At 39.1% G+C, this 13,094-nt stretch overlaps 1 protein-coding gene across 3 annotated transcripts in view; it reads left to right on the forward strand.

Moving 5' to 3' along the window:
* SGMS2 (sphingomyelin synthase 2) overlaps positions 1-13,094 on the forward strand; it is a 69,027-nt gene continuing 55,933 nt past the window's right edge. The window contains exons 1-2 of one of the 3 annotated variants that reach the window (XM_025212780.1): positions 1-108; positions 776-913. The gene's annotated coding sequence lies outside the window, so the exon portion shown is untranslated. Of the gene's footprint in view, positions 225-775; positions 914-13,094 lie in introns of all 3 variants that reach the window. The other 2 variants (XM_006031135.3, XM_025212779.1) reach the window with 2 other exon arrangements.

Raw genomic sequence — 13,094 nt, forward strand, 5'->3', positions numbered from 1 at the left:
GAGTGTCTGCCCGCCGCCCGCCCGCTTATAAGCAACTGCGAAGTCCAAATGTCACAGAGCCGGGAGGCTGCGGCTCCTCCAGGGCTTCCTCCCGCGGCAGCCCAGCGGGTGAGTCGGGGACGTAGGTCCGGACAACTTGGCTCGGGTTTGGTCCGGGTCGAGAAGGAGAGGCTGTAGGGGACAACCAGAGATTTGCCGGGGGACGGGGTACCATCCTCTCATAGGTCTGTCTTTCCCATTTCTGAGTTGTCTGACAGTCATGCCTATTAACGGCTATTCCCTGCTTTGCCTTTTTTTTTTTTTTTTTTTTTTTGCCTCTGCCAAGTCATTTCTACTTTTGAAGAAAAAGGAAGGAGCCAAGTGGACAAGGTGGTTACAGGTCAACTGGCGATACACTGCAGGGAACACATTTAGATAAGCAGTAAAGAGGCACCGTCTTTATCCAAAAGGAGTCCAAACTTGTAGAAGAGGCGATAGGTTTTATTAGACCAACTGGATATTTGCAAGCCATTCGTTTGCAAGCTTTCGGGCCCGCTTGGCCTTCATCAGGCATATAGGAGGGAGCAGAGACTGGCAAAGTTGTGCTGGGTAGAAATGACTGTTCAACCTGGATACCTGTCATTGTGCAGGGGTGTAGCAAGCCCCTTTTCTACATGTTTATTGGAGTAATGGACTTAACAAACTTAAAAGTTCTTACAACTCCCCCTCAGTTCACTTACGTCATGTACAATAAAAAAATCTGAACTACAATAGGTTTTGTTTTTTTTTTTTAAAGGTCTGCTCCTGCTCCCACCAGGACTTGGCCATTCTGCAGAAGCAGGGGCAGATCACAAACTTTTTCTGAACTTTGAAAAATGCACTAAACTTTGAGGCTTGGTGGCTGAACACTTTCTTATGATGCTTGCCACGTCAGGTAAAATACAACTCGGAATCCTTGTGAAAAGTAGCGCTTGCTTAAGAGCAATGGATCAAAATGTGATTTCTTGGTAGCAGGTAACTGCCCCCCCAAGAATAAAGCAAGTAGATTATAATTTTGAAGGGCTGCACTACAGGGGTTGGGAGCTCTCTTGTGTGTACTCTCCCTCTCTCTCTCTCTCTCTCTCTCTCTCTTTTTTGCTGATGAACCCATTTTGAATTGTTTAACCTTTTCATTTTAGGAAAAAAAACCCTGAAGCCAGCCAACCTTTTTATATATTCATAACTCACAATCTAGTGAACAGCTTGTATTTGATACTGGGAGGGGAAAATCTATTCTAAAGATGTCTGTCAGGTTTTGTTCGTCAGTGAAAGTTTCTCAGCAGACTAGAATTCTGTAAATATTAAATTAACGTTTCAAAATAAGGACGGTAGCTTAATAGCAATTATGCACCTGGTTAACTTTTCATATTACCTTTAGGATGTGGGCCTAGAGAAGCATTAGTACTTGTGTTTTAATTTAAGAACTCATTATTTAATTTGATAGAAGGTTGAACAGATTGTATTTTTCTTTTTTAGGGGTCTTGCATTTGGAGGATATGGCAGGACTTCTATAAAAGTCATTTATGGTTGTTTGCATGTTTGGCTGTTGAAGTATTTTACTATGAGGTTCCATCCCCCACCTTAAGAAATTGTTGTATGTCTGTATAACCTTTAATAATTTAATTTCTGTTTCCCGTAACTCATGATAGGGTTTAGCCTCTGTCTAGCTTGCATTTAATCAAAGGCCTGATCCAGTGTGGTCAGTGGGGATCTTCTGTGGGCATGGGATTGGATCTTTTGTGTTCTTGGTAAGACTTCTTAATGGAAGTCCAGTCCACAATTTTTACAACTATCCATACAACTTTTAATGAAAATGGAACCTTTTTAATGACAGCTACCAGAGAGCCTGTGCTGTGATCCTAAGAACTGAAAGATGGAACTACAGGTATCAGCATCTAGTAAGAAGGGCATCTGGTGAGAGTTAAGGGTCTTTCAAAAGTGATCATCTTCATGTACTAACAGACTAAGAAGGGACCGATCTTTGAAATGAACCTATGTAGCACAGAAGAACGTATATTAAGCATTATGATTTTTAGTGCAACTAAAATTCTCACTTCTTTTATTTTGAAATGTTACTACAAGGATTTATCCAATAGCAGCCTTCTCATAGCTTTGTGAATAAAGTCCCAATTTTGAATCTTGGTTGCTGTGTTGGTTCTCCCACTCATTTCAGTTCATAAAAACATCTTGTGCTAAACTCTCCACCTTGTTAGACTCCAGGCATCCCTTGGAAAATGCCAGTTCTTAGTTTTTACTCCTTTGCAACAGAAAAATTGCTCTCTTTTTTTTGTTTGTTTGTTTTTTCTGTAGTCAAAAAAACTCAGAAAGACCACAACAGGTTAGAATGCTTTTAACACTGTGGAATCCTGTTTTAAACCCAGATATTTATCTTGTAAATCCTGTTTGAACTCCTAAACAATAGTACTACCATTGTTTGATACTCCAGAGCACCTGTGAAAGGATCTCAAGGTATTCCAAGGCTCCACAGCGTGTGGGTTGAGAATCACTGGTCTACACCGAAATTATGCCTCATCTCACTTGATGTCAACAGCATAATTCTATTTAGGTTCTCATTAAGAGACATTCTAAATTAGCGTTTTGGATTTGTGTGCTTTAATATACTCGCTTGTATTCTTTTCAAGTATTTTCCTTTCATTTTGTTTGAATGTCGGAAAATATTTTAAAGTCCTTTTGGCCTAACCCTGCAATCAGTCCGCACTGAAATATCCCTTTTGACTTCAATGGGAGCTCTGTGTGCAAAAAGATTGCTTGATTAGGCCCAGTCATTATATATAATCATACTTTGATAGCAAAATTTAGAAAAGAAATAATTTTTATAGAATTCAGAGTTTCAAAGAACCTATATCAAGTGAAACTTAAGAGTAGAAAATCATGTGGATACATTTTTTTTCTGAAAGACTTCTTGTTCTCTTATCAGACACAAAAAAGAGTGATTCTCTAGTGAGCCAAATTATAGTTTTCCTAGTATATAATCAGTGGCAATTACTTCTTTGTAGATGTGTATAATAAGAAGGGAGAATGTCAAGTCGCACGCAGTTAGGTTCGCAAATCCTAAAAGAATTGCTTACTTCACTTCACCAAATGCTTTGATGTAGTGCATGTTATTTGTGATACAGCTGTCACTGGCCATCATCAAACAGCCAGAATTAAATAATACCTGAAGTCTCAAATTCCGTTTCTGTATGCCTAAAACCATTTTGCCTGACAACAAAGACAGATACTAATAATGTGACTTAAGGCAGTTGACACCCCAGAGCATCAGTAGTTAAGCTGAAATGCCTGAGTAGGAAGTACAGGTTTGGGCTACTAGGAAGAAATCTAATCTTCATTCCTAAGAACTTCTATTTTGTCAGGTAAATTCAATGCAAATACAATTAATAGTCTATCTCTGTTGCATGCTGAACATTATGCAAAACGAAGGAAAAATAATGTGTTTAAGATCACTTCTGTTTTTTTATTAATATTTTAGGTGTTGAGAAAGGTGAGGATTTTTTTTAACATCACATGAGCAGGGTCTCTTTTATAAGTTACCTGTTTATCTGCATGTTCCTTAGCCTGCGTAATTCTCCAAACAATTTTTTGGAGAAAATTATTTTTAGGTCCATCTAATTTGGGACTTAAATTGAGATGGCACACAAGATGTGTGGGTTTTTTTTAATTTATGCTTTTTTAGGTTATTAGCTTACAAAACACTTTCATAGTATTCATGAAGGATGGACAATACAGATGCTGTGACAGTTCATTTAGTATGGATGCTACTACAGTAGTCCTAGCAGATGCTGGGAAGATTAATATAACACAGACACTACTGTCTTTGCAGATCTGTATCTGCTGGGAGAATTATTGTACCATGGACACTACTGTCCCAGAAGATGCTGTGAAACATTAAGAATCGCAGACATCCAGGCATGACTGTCCCAGCAGATGCTGAGAGACTTGTAGAGCTAAAACAGCTGTTGGTGGGAAGGTTTATTAAACATTGATACTGCTGTCCGCTCACATCTGCACCTGATGAGAGAACTGCTTAAGCATACTACTGTTTTAGTAGTTGCCCTATGATTTTTAATAAGGGTAATCTCTCTACTGTTTAGGCATATCTTTGTTTGCACTATCATCATTACTATTGGCACAGACTGCTAAGGTGCGTCTACATAACATCTATAATAATACAAAATAATGTAGCTGTAACAATCTTGCTAACAAAAAAAATCTTTTAGCAAACATTTATGATCACTGACATGAAGTACAATGAACCTCATCATACTTGCTTAAAATTTCCTTTACCCAAGCTATAATACTTTATGAAAATGGTGTTCTCAAAGGTCCTGGGAATGCCTAAAGGATTTCTGGGTCTTAAGTAGTTGATTAGATGCCTGTGGTCTTGAAGTGATTCACTGCAGTTTCCTGCCCCACCCTCCCCTTTACTGGAAGTTTCAAAATTATGTATAGATCCTCTTACAAGATTAATAGTAGGTCCTGTCAGATTGCACCTGTCTTGTAATACTGAGAGTAGTATGTACAACATCATCAAAAGATGATTCCCTTGCAGCACTTCAAGCATTTTTCTGTTTTATTTGCAAAGTTTAGAGCGCAGTTATCCAAATCTCTAATTTGAGCGTTGGACAGTTCTGAGTACAAGGAATTTTTTGTCTCTAGTAATATTATTCCCTTCCCCTTTTGCAGAAGAGTAAGTATGATCATTATAAGGTGTTTGTAATAATCTTTGTTATGCCAGGTGACGTACAGTTGTGCTTTCTTGCTATCAAGAAGAGCTGTAGGTAGAGCACCCCCATTGCCATTTTGAAGTGTGGGGATGCTGAATACATGAGACACGGAGGCTGCTGGAGCACACTAATTGTCACACTCCAGCAGACACAATTAATTGAGTTTGCTCCAACATGCTAAAATTACAGCGCATCAGAGCAGCATCCCTGCATGTCTACAGCCATCCAAAATTACTGTTTCAGTCCAGTCCTAAAAAAAGTAGTTTGGAAGTATAGTGACCCAGTAGTATAACTATGGTGAGTAAGTGGGATACAAGTGTGGGTGCTGCCTAAAGAGGGATGGGGGAGAAGAGTGCTGGAATGGAGCTGGGGGCTGCCTTACTCCTGTTCCTCCCTCACGCCTATGCTAATGGTAACCCTGCACCCTCCTTGTGGTGGCTCCAGTTCTATAGCTCCTGCATCTGGGAGGACAGAGCGACAACAAAGGCACATGGTACAGGGACAGTGGTCAGAGCTTTGCTGCTGCGAAGTGCCTGGTGGGGGAATGCCACCTCCTATTTTTGCCACTGAAAACTGGTGTTTAGATAGATGTTCAACAAAAGCATAGGCAGAAAAATAAATAAGAAGGTGACATCTTCCCCCAGCAGCAGTGAACCTCCAGCTGCTGCTCCTGCACTGTGTAGTCGCTGCCCGGGGCACAGAACTGGCAAGTTGTTTCTCACTGTGTTGATCAATGTGTCCTTGAGGGTAGTGCCTCTCCCAGTCACTTTTCTTTGTAAACGAAACTTGTCTAGGTGCCTGTAAATCCTTAAATTTAGCCAGCTGAGTCACCGAAACGGACAAGAATCTAGCTGTAAACATGTGTAAGTGCCATGGGCTTTGCTACTAAAATAATTTATTAAAATGGTTAGGAAAAGAAGTTGGTTGAACCATGAAGCTTTCAAACTCTGCTTGCTTAATATATCAAGCTTTGTATCCATACTGCAGTTGCTCCTCACCCCCTTTACCACATTATTCTGCAGCTATCTACTGCATCTTGTATTTATTCATATAAATTCTTTGCAGCACAGTCCAACATTTGTATTGTAACATCTGTATCATGGGATCCTAATCCCAAATGTGACCATGGGTATTGTTTTAATACCAGTACCTACTATACTGTTATCTGCTCCTTCAAGTGAGCCTTCCTTGCCACTGAAATCTACCAGTTTTCCATTCCCACTGAGTTCATGCCCCCCTGATTCAATTTTTTCCCCTGTCTCTTGGTACTGCTCTGAGTGAAAAACCTATGACCAGCTCAGCTAGCTGCCCCTTCTGTATGCGATTACTGATACAGTAGTCTGCCACTACAGGCTATCATTTTGCTTTTCTGCCTGCCTGCTTTATTGAAGATACTGGAACTGAAGGTAGTCTTGTCTATGTAAGAAATATGTGCCAGTTAACTAAAATTGATCTAGTTTAGATGATGCAAAAGACTTGTGGATAATTCTTTCTGCTCAAGATTGCCCCAAATTGATTCTGTATTATGTCAGTTCCTAAATTAAACCAGACCTATTTAATTTACTTTTAAATTGAAATGAGTGAGACAAAACTTCAGTTTAAAACTGATCTTAAAAATTTTACTTTACATTGCTGTAGCTTTCCTGTGTAGGGTAACGTACAGAGTTGGGGCTAGAGCAGAAAGGTAAGTACGTCCCAGTTTTTATTATGAAAAGGGTGACTGTGTTAGGGAAGGTTTGTTTATCCTGTCTGCCCGCCTCCTTAGCCACTGTGGAAGGCAATATGAAAATCTACTTCCTTCTGCTGTTGTGAAGCCAGCCAAACAAATGAGCAAAACAGTCAGGAAGCCCATAAAGTTAACAACCCATTCTCTAATCTTATTAATTTCCAATGACTGTGCAAAAAAGTTCAAAATACTTTGATTTGCCTGAATGAATTCTAGTTGGTTTGCCTATAAAAACTGTAAAGCTTTAAATGATGCAGTAAACTTTTATAGATGCTAGGTTACTTCTTATTACTATTACTTTTCTGTAGTGATTAATTCATACATTGTAAAAGTTTCTCATACAATTTCTGGTCATTTCCCATGCAAAAAATTCCTTTAATCTAACAGTTCAGTGATATCTTAGTTACGGGTAAGGTGTTATAACCTGCTACTATTGTAACGTGAAGTGAAGGTAAAATTTGAAAGTCTTTAAATGTGTGTGTGCATGCATTCTCTTCTTCATGGTATTAATATCTAATTTTCTTCCTATTAGTGAACTATTTGGTAGAGAAAACCAGATAGTAGAACATGCTTAGACAGTGGCGTAACAAGGGTAGGGGTGGTGGGGGCAACTGTCCCAGGCACCAACTTGAAAGGGAGGGGATGAAGAAACGTGGCTGCACATTCATGATCGCAGTTGTGATTGTGAACCAGAAGTTGCCACTTCCACTTTGCCCCAGGTGCCCACAGTGCTAGGCTGCTGCAGTTTGGTCATGTTGGGGATCAGTGTGTTTTCAACCTACCCAAAATGTTGTTTTAAGGCACTGGTTCTCAACCTTGTCAGTCAGGGCACCTGCCCACAACTTTTTTTTAATGTAGCATCTTCCCTGGTTGAGAAGCACTGTTGATGCTGCTTTAGCTTACCTCAGAGCTTCTCAACTGGGTGTTGCTGCCTCCCAGATGAAATTGCCCTGCAAGTGGTGCACAGCCACCTTGTGGCATGTGCATGTGCACCTGCTGCATTTGGGCTGTGATCAACCAGGCAGGAGCTGCCTCATGCTGCATAGCCCTTCCTGGTCCTGTTGCTCCTATGCTCCTCCTGGAAACAGAGGCATGCCAGGGGAGCTGTCTTGTGTGCCTTTCTTTCTGAGGAGTGTAGGAGGAGGGGCTGGACTTGGAAGGGCCTAGGACCCAGCTAGCTCCTGCCTGCTTTTGGCTGATCACAGCCTGAAGGCAACAGGAGCATACACAGGGAGTTTTACCTAGCATTGAGGCTCCTGAAGGAGGATTGTGGCACCCCAGTTGACAACCACTGTAAATAGTATACAAGTTACCTAAATTTATGCTTCATAACAGTAGTATGTGCCAGGTCATACATTTAAAACTTTTTTCTATAACAAGAGGAGTGTGGATAGGGAATGCGGGGGTGGGTGCATGTATTTGATGACAGGATGATCATGGCCTCCAGCGTAGCATTCCTGTGAAGAAAGCTAATGAAATTCTATCATGTGTTAGACACTGTATTCTTAGTGGAGGCAGAAGATATAGGTACCACTGTTTGAGCAATGTATTCTGGTCATGTATGTTAAAAATATCCGTATTTTAAACTGGAACAAATGCAAAGAGGTTTTCCATTCCCATAATTATCTTAATAGCCTATTTTATGAGTAAAAGAGTTTTGCTTGTCTAGTTAGCAAAACCAGTTGGGCAGGGGTATGATTACTCCATCTAGGTTTCCTGCATACGTGGGAAGTTTTACGTAAAACATTCCTTAAAGGCTTTTGTTGGTTACCTGTGGGGTCTAGAAAGAAGTTTCTTTCTCCTCCCTTCTCCCATTCCCCAGATTCATTATCTGCACTATTTGGCCTCTTATAGTGGTTGGGTGGGTTTTTGTTTATGGGGAGAAGGCCCTGGTCTATAGCATGGCGTATGGACCATTTCCTGGAACTGAGTATATTTTTTTACTTAAACAATTTCCAACTATTTCAGAGAGAGAGACATTAGGTATGTGCTTGTCTCTCCTGCTTTCTTCCTATGGCTTGTAATTTATTTATTTAAAATCAAGTGGCTGTGATGTGTAAGAGGCCTGGAGTATTTGTTCTTGTGGACCACTTTGAACAAATGGTTGCATGTGAGTGTCAGGGACTTGTCTTGATGGCCTCAGAGATTTCTTCTTGTCCTGTATTGCTATAATATATAAATACAGGTTTATTCTGATTTCTCATGTGAAATAGGGCAGTATGCTTTTAGTATAGAGAGGAAAACAATTTGTCCAAGATGAAACAGGACATAATTGGCAGAGAGAGCAGTATAGAACCCAGATCTCTGAATGCCCTAGACATAAGCTCAGGCAGGTACTTTTATTATTTGAAGAATGATGTTTTTGCGTGAGATTCTGTTTATTAATAGTTCATCTGTTTTCACTGCTTGCCTCTTGAAAAGCTTATCTGAGATTTTAGGTGTTGAGAGCTGTAGAAAGCTCCTTCATCTGAACACACCAAGAATCTTAAGCTGGCATCCAGTGAATACTGAAAGGTGTCTCAGAGTTGGTTTTGGTTATATTAAATGATCAATGACAAATATTATCAATGACAAATTGTTTACAGATGCACACACCCAAGATCCTGCTTGCATTGACACATTGCAGCTGATTAGTAGACCAGTTGTACAGACTTCCTGTATGATATCAAGAACATAGTAGCTGTTAAAGAGAAATGAGTGGTGAAGGTCATGCCTTATGGTCATTGAAATCCTTTTCAAATACGAAGAGCACAGTGTAATGTACATTTGGTGGGTGGCTGTGTAATGTTTCCTCTTTCAGTGATAACAGCTTGCTCCTAATCCTTATATCCCTCCCCCACATCAGCCTTATACATGGGAAACAGCTCTTGCTGTTGGTAGATGCTTTATGAGAGTGCCAAATACCACTGCCCGTGTCTCAGTTTGAGACTGAACACAGACTGCATTGAAGCAAAGTGTTCCCATCACTGTTGCCTCAGAGGCGTTTTTGAAATTGAAATGCTGCATTATTGTCTTGGCAGGGCTAAAGACACAATTATTGTATCATTGGACAGTCATATAACTTAATTTTTTACCAATTATCAGGGCTTTCTTAAATTTTGATACCACAAGTTTTAAAGAATAAAACAAATTTAACTTAAGGAGCTACCTATTTTCTAGTTTAGAAATGTAACTTTCAGAAGTACAGGTTTATAAGTTTTAATTGGCTTAATTCATACTTACACATTTGGATTTGCTGATAACTTGTCTGTTTATGGGGTACATTATAAGAACTGATTATTTAGAGATGTGAATGATATAGATCTTCTAATGGGCAATGTGAATTTAAAAATCTGCAAAATTACCTATATATATATATATATATAAAATTTTAAATCCTTGCTTAATATATGTGTATTAAGCTCCTGTTTCAGTTCCCACTGAAGTCTTTACTTTGGCTTCAGGGGAAATTAAGCTAGGTGGTTAAGATGTTCTGTAACTAATATCTGACTAAACACTTATGGTGAAATATTCTTGGAAGCATGAGCTTGGTTCCCATTGACTTCACTAGGAGCTTGCAAATGCAAGTGTTTAATTTTTGACAACATCTGTGTGATTCCCATTGACTTCATTAAAGATTAATTGAGGATAGAACCTGGCCCTTACAAGCTTAAAAGTAACAAGGCTAAAATAAGCTTATTGCCCAGCTACAATAACTGAAGTGGTACAAAGACAGTCTGCATAAAGCATTTTTGTTTTTGTCATCATGTATATGTATACTTTTTGTGGAGATTTTTTTTTTTGTTTATGATTTGGAAAGCAAAGTCAGTTGCCTCTCATTGAAAATAAACAAGACTTAAAGTGTGTATGTAGGAAAAATAAGACTAATGGTAACCAGCTTGTTGGCAGAAACTTGAAAAAAGGCTCTTTCAAAATGAAATGGAAAATGGAGCATAGCTAGAAAGTGACTGATTTATGTTTTATGTGATTTATGCTCTCTCCTATCCTCTTCTACCCCCCCCACCCCAAAATAAAGCTACAAGGCTGAAATGCAGCTCTGAATCTCTTCTGTTTTTAGAGCAGCATTACTTTAGTAATAAACACAGAATTTTTTTCCCCCTCCAGAGTAGGGGGAGTATGGTATCATTCAAGTATATTAGGGGTGTGCATCAGGAACTGGGAGAACATCTGTTTACCAGGGCACCCCAAGGGAAGACGAGGTCTAATGGTCACAAACTGCTGGAAGACCGTTTTAGACCAGACATAAGGAAAAACTTTACCATCCAAGTCTCCAGAGTCTGAAATAGACGCTCCCCAGAAGTGGTGCAAGCACCTATTCTGGATACCTTTAAGAAACACTTGGATGCTTATCTTGCTGGGGTGATCTGACCCCAGCTGACTTCGTGCCCCTTGGGCAGGGGGTTGGAACTGATAATCTTGCAAGGTCCCTTCCAGACCTAATGTCTATGAAATCAATATGGGACTACAGTCTTTACTTAGTCCCTTTCTAAGTTCTTAAAAAATAATTAATTGCTTCTTGGAACCTCTACAGAAGACATGTTGGCAAACTTAAAAATAACGCTGCAGACCATTTATCAAAAAATTTGCAAATGTTATTATCTGTTTTTGTTTGCTTGTTTTCCCAAGGTGCTGTCCTCTGGGATTTTGATTTATATTTGGAGGCACTTGTGTTCCATCCCTACTATCATTGTAGCAGGTTCCTCCACAAAAAGAAATGTTGAAACGATCCAACTTGTAGTTTGTATCACATGTATGCTTAACAGCTTTAATCTGGAAGCACTGTGTTTGGAGTATGATTATGATTACCTTTATAAAACTGGTATGTAGCTGGTTTATAATGTTTGAGATTTATATTAGCTTGAAATGTAACCCGTTTTCAAACAGACCACAAGTTGTTTCAGAAACACAAGCACTTACAAAATTGCCCTTGTGCATCCTGCTAGTGATTCTGGCTTTATGGCAACTTTTTCTTGTACATCAAAAACTTTTCAGTTGTTAGCTATAGTTAAAAACTCTAAATACAAGCAACTAACCACATCAGGTGTCAAACTGGTATGCTGGCCACAATCGGGTGACGTGACTTGGTTTAATATATAGTATCAGAATAAGAATTAGACACGTGCATGACGATAAAAATTAAGATAGTCCCGAGAACTGGGTTTGTTTGCTTGATTTTTTCACTTCCAGGCGTGGTACTGAAATTCTGAAGTCTGATTTAATCATAGGACAATAAGCATAGGCTATTAAGTGTACACGCTAAGCAAATAGGATTAATTAGAGATGAAACCACAGAACCCTAGAACGTGAGGGTTGGAAGGGGCCTCAGGAGGTCATCTAGTCCAACCTCCTGCTCAAAGCAAGACAATCCCCAACAAGGTCATATCCTATTAAAACGGTTTGAAAATCCTTTTGTCTGAAAATCCTGTTGACGATATCTCTCCTTTTTTTCCTTTCTTTTCTTCGAGGCAGGATTTTGAAAGAAATAGTTATTTGTCAGATGTTTTATACTATTATAATGAAGAACAGTATTTTTGTCTGCAATTGTTTAATTTTGTCAATAAAAAATTATGATTCCTGTGCTGACTGGCCACTCTTTCATAATAAGTCTTTAGCCTTGTTGGTTTGAATAAATGGTTACGAAAGCTGGAAGGAAATTGAGCGAGAGCACCATCTAGATAGTGACATCTTCCAAGGAGCAACACTATGCAGTTGGAGGGTAGGGAGCTTTTAACTATAAACATGGTAGGATGTAAAGGATGTTGGATTAGTGAGGACAGGTCTAAAAAAACAAAGAACTGAATAACAGAAGTGCTGCAGCTCTACTTCTGGGACCCAGGAGTTTAAACAGTGTATTTTCCCCAAGGCTCATCCCATTATGATGATTTTTTCCTATGCTGATTTAGTAATGCTAAACTTTTTTAATATTGCAAACTTTTCTAAGACTGACTGTGAAGACATTAGCATAAGTGCACAACCTTGTTGTGATATCACAGAAAGAAAAGCTGGTTTACGAGCTGTAGAGCTCTATCACAGCTGTATGGCTGACTGCAACGGAACAACAGGAAACAAGCTGTTAAAGATGCTTATTCAGGAACTGAAATTGTCAGTGTTTCTAGACATCTTCAAAAAAACAAACAAACCCATCTTACAATATGCATATTGATGATGCTTTCATAATCCTTGCTATTACAAAAGCCTACCCTCATCTCTAAGCTAGTTGGTATTATAATTTGAGCTCTATGTAACTTGTAATCTAGTCATTGTTAAAGAGTGCCTGAGGGCTGCTGAGATGCTTACTTATAGATACGCATGTTTTTATGAGGCAAGATACTCTAGAGAGTGTTTCCAATAAAATGTCATTGTAGAAGCTGGCCTAGATAATATAATTCATCTAAAAATACAAATGTTGTAATGGAAGAGTTCAGCGTTTGTCGTGATGCTTCTGTGTAACGATGTGGTTCAGTGAATTAAAGGCCATTATTCTTCATTTTTAGTTGTGGACAGAAAATTTGTACTTGTCAATATAAACCATCTCCCTTTCATGTCTGAGTCATGGCTAACATGTTTAAATATTGCAGATGTTCTTTTAGCTTCTGTCTCTTTCC

Source organism: Alligator sinensis, unplaced genomic scaffold (assembly GCF_000455745.1).
Source record: "Alligator sinensis unplaced genomic scaffold, ASM45574v1 scaffold66_1, whole genome shotgun sequence".
Taxonomy (NCBI): domain Eukaryota; kingdom Metazoa; phylum Chordata; order Crocodylia; family Alligatoridae; genus Alligator; species Alligator sinensis.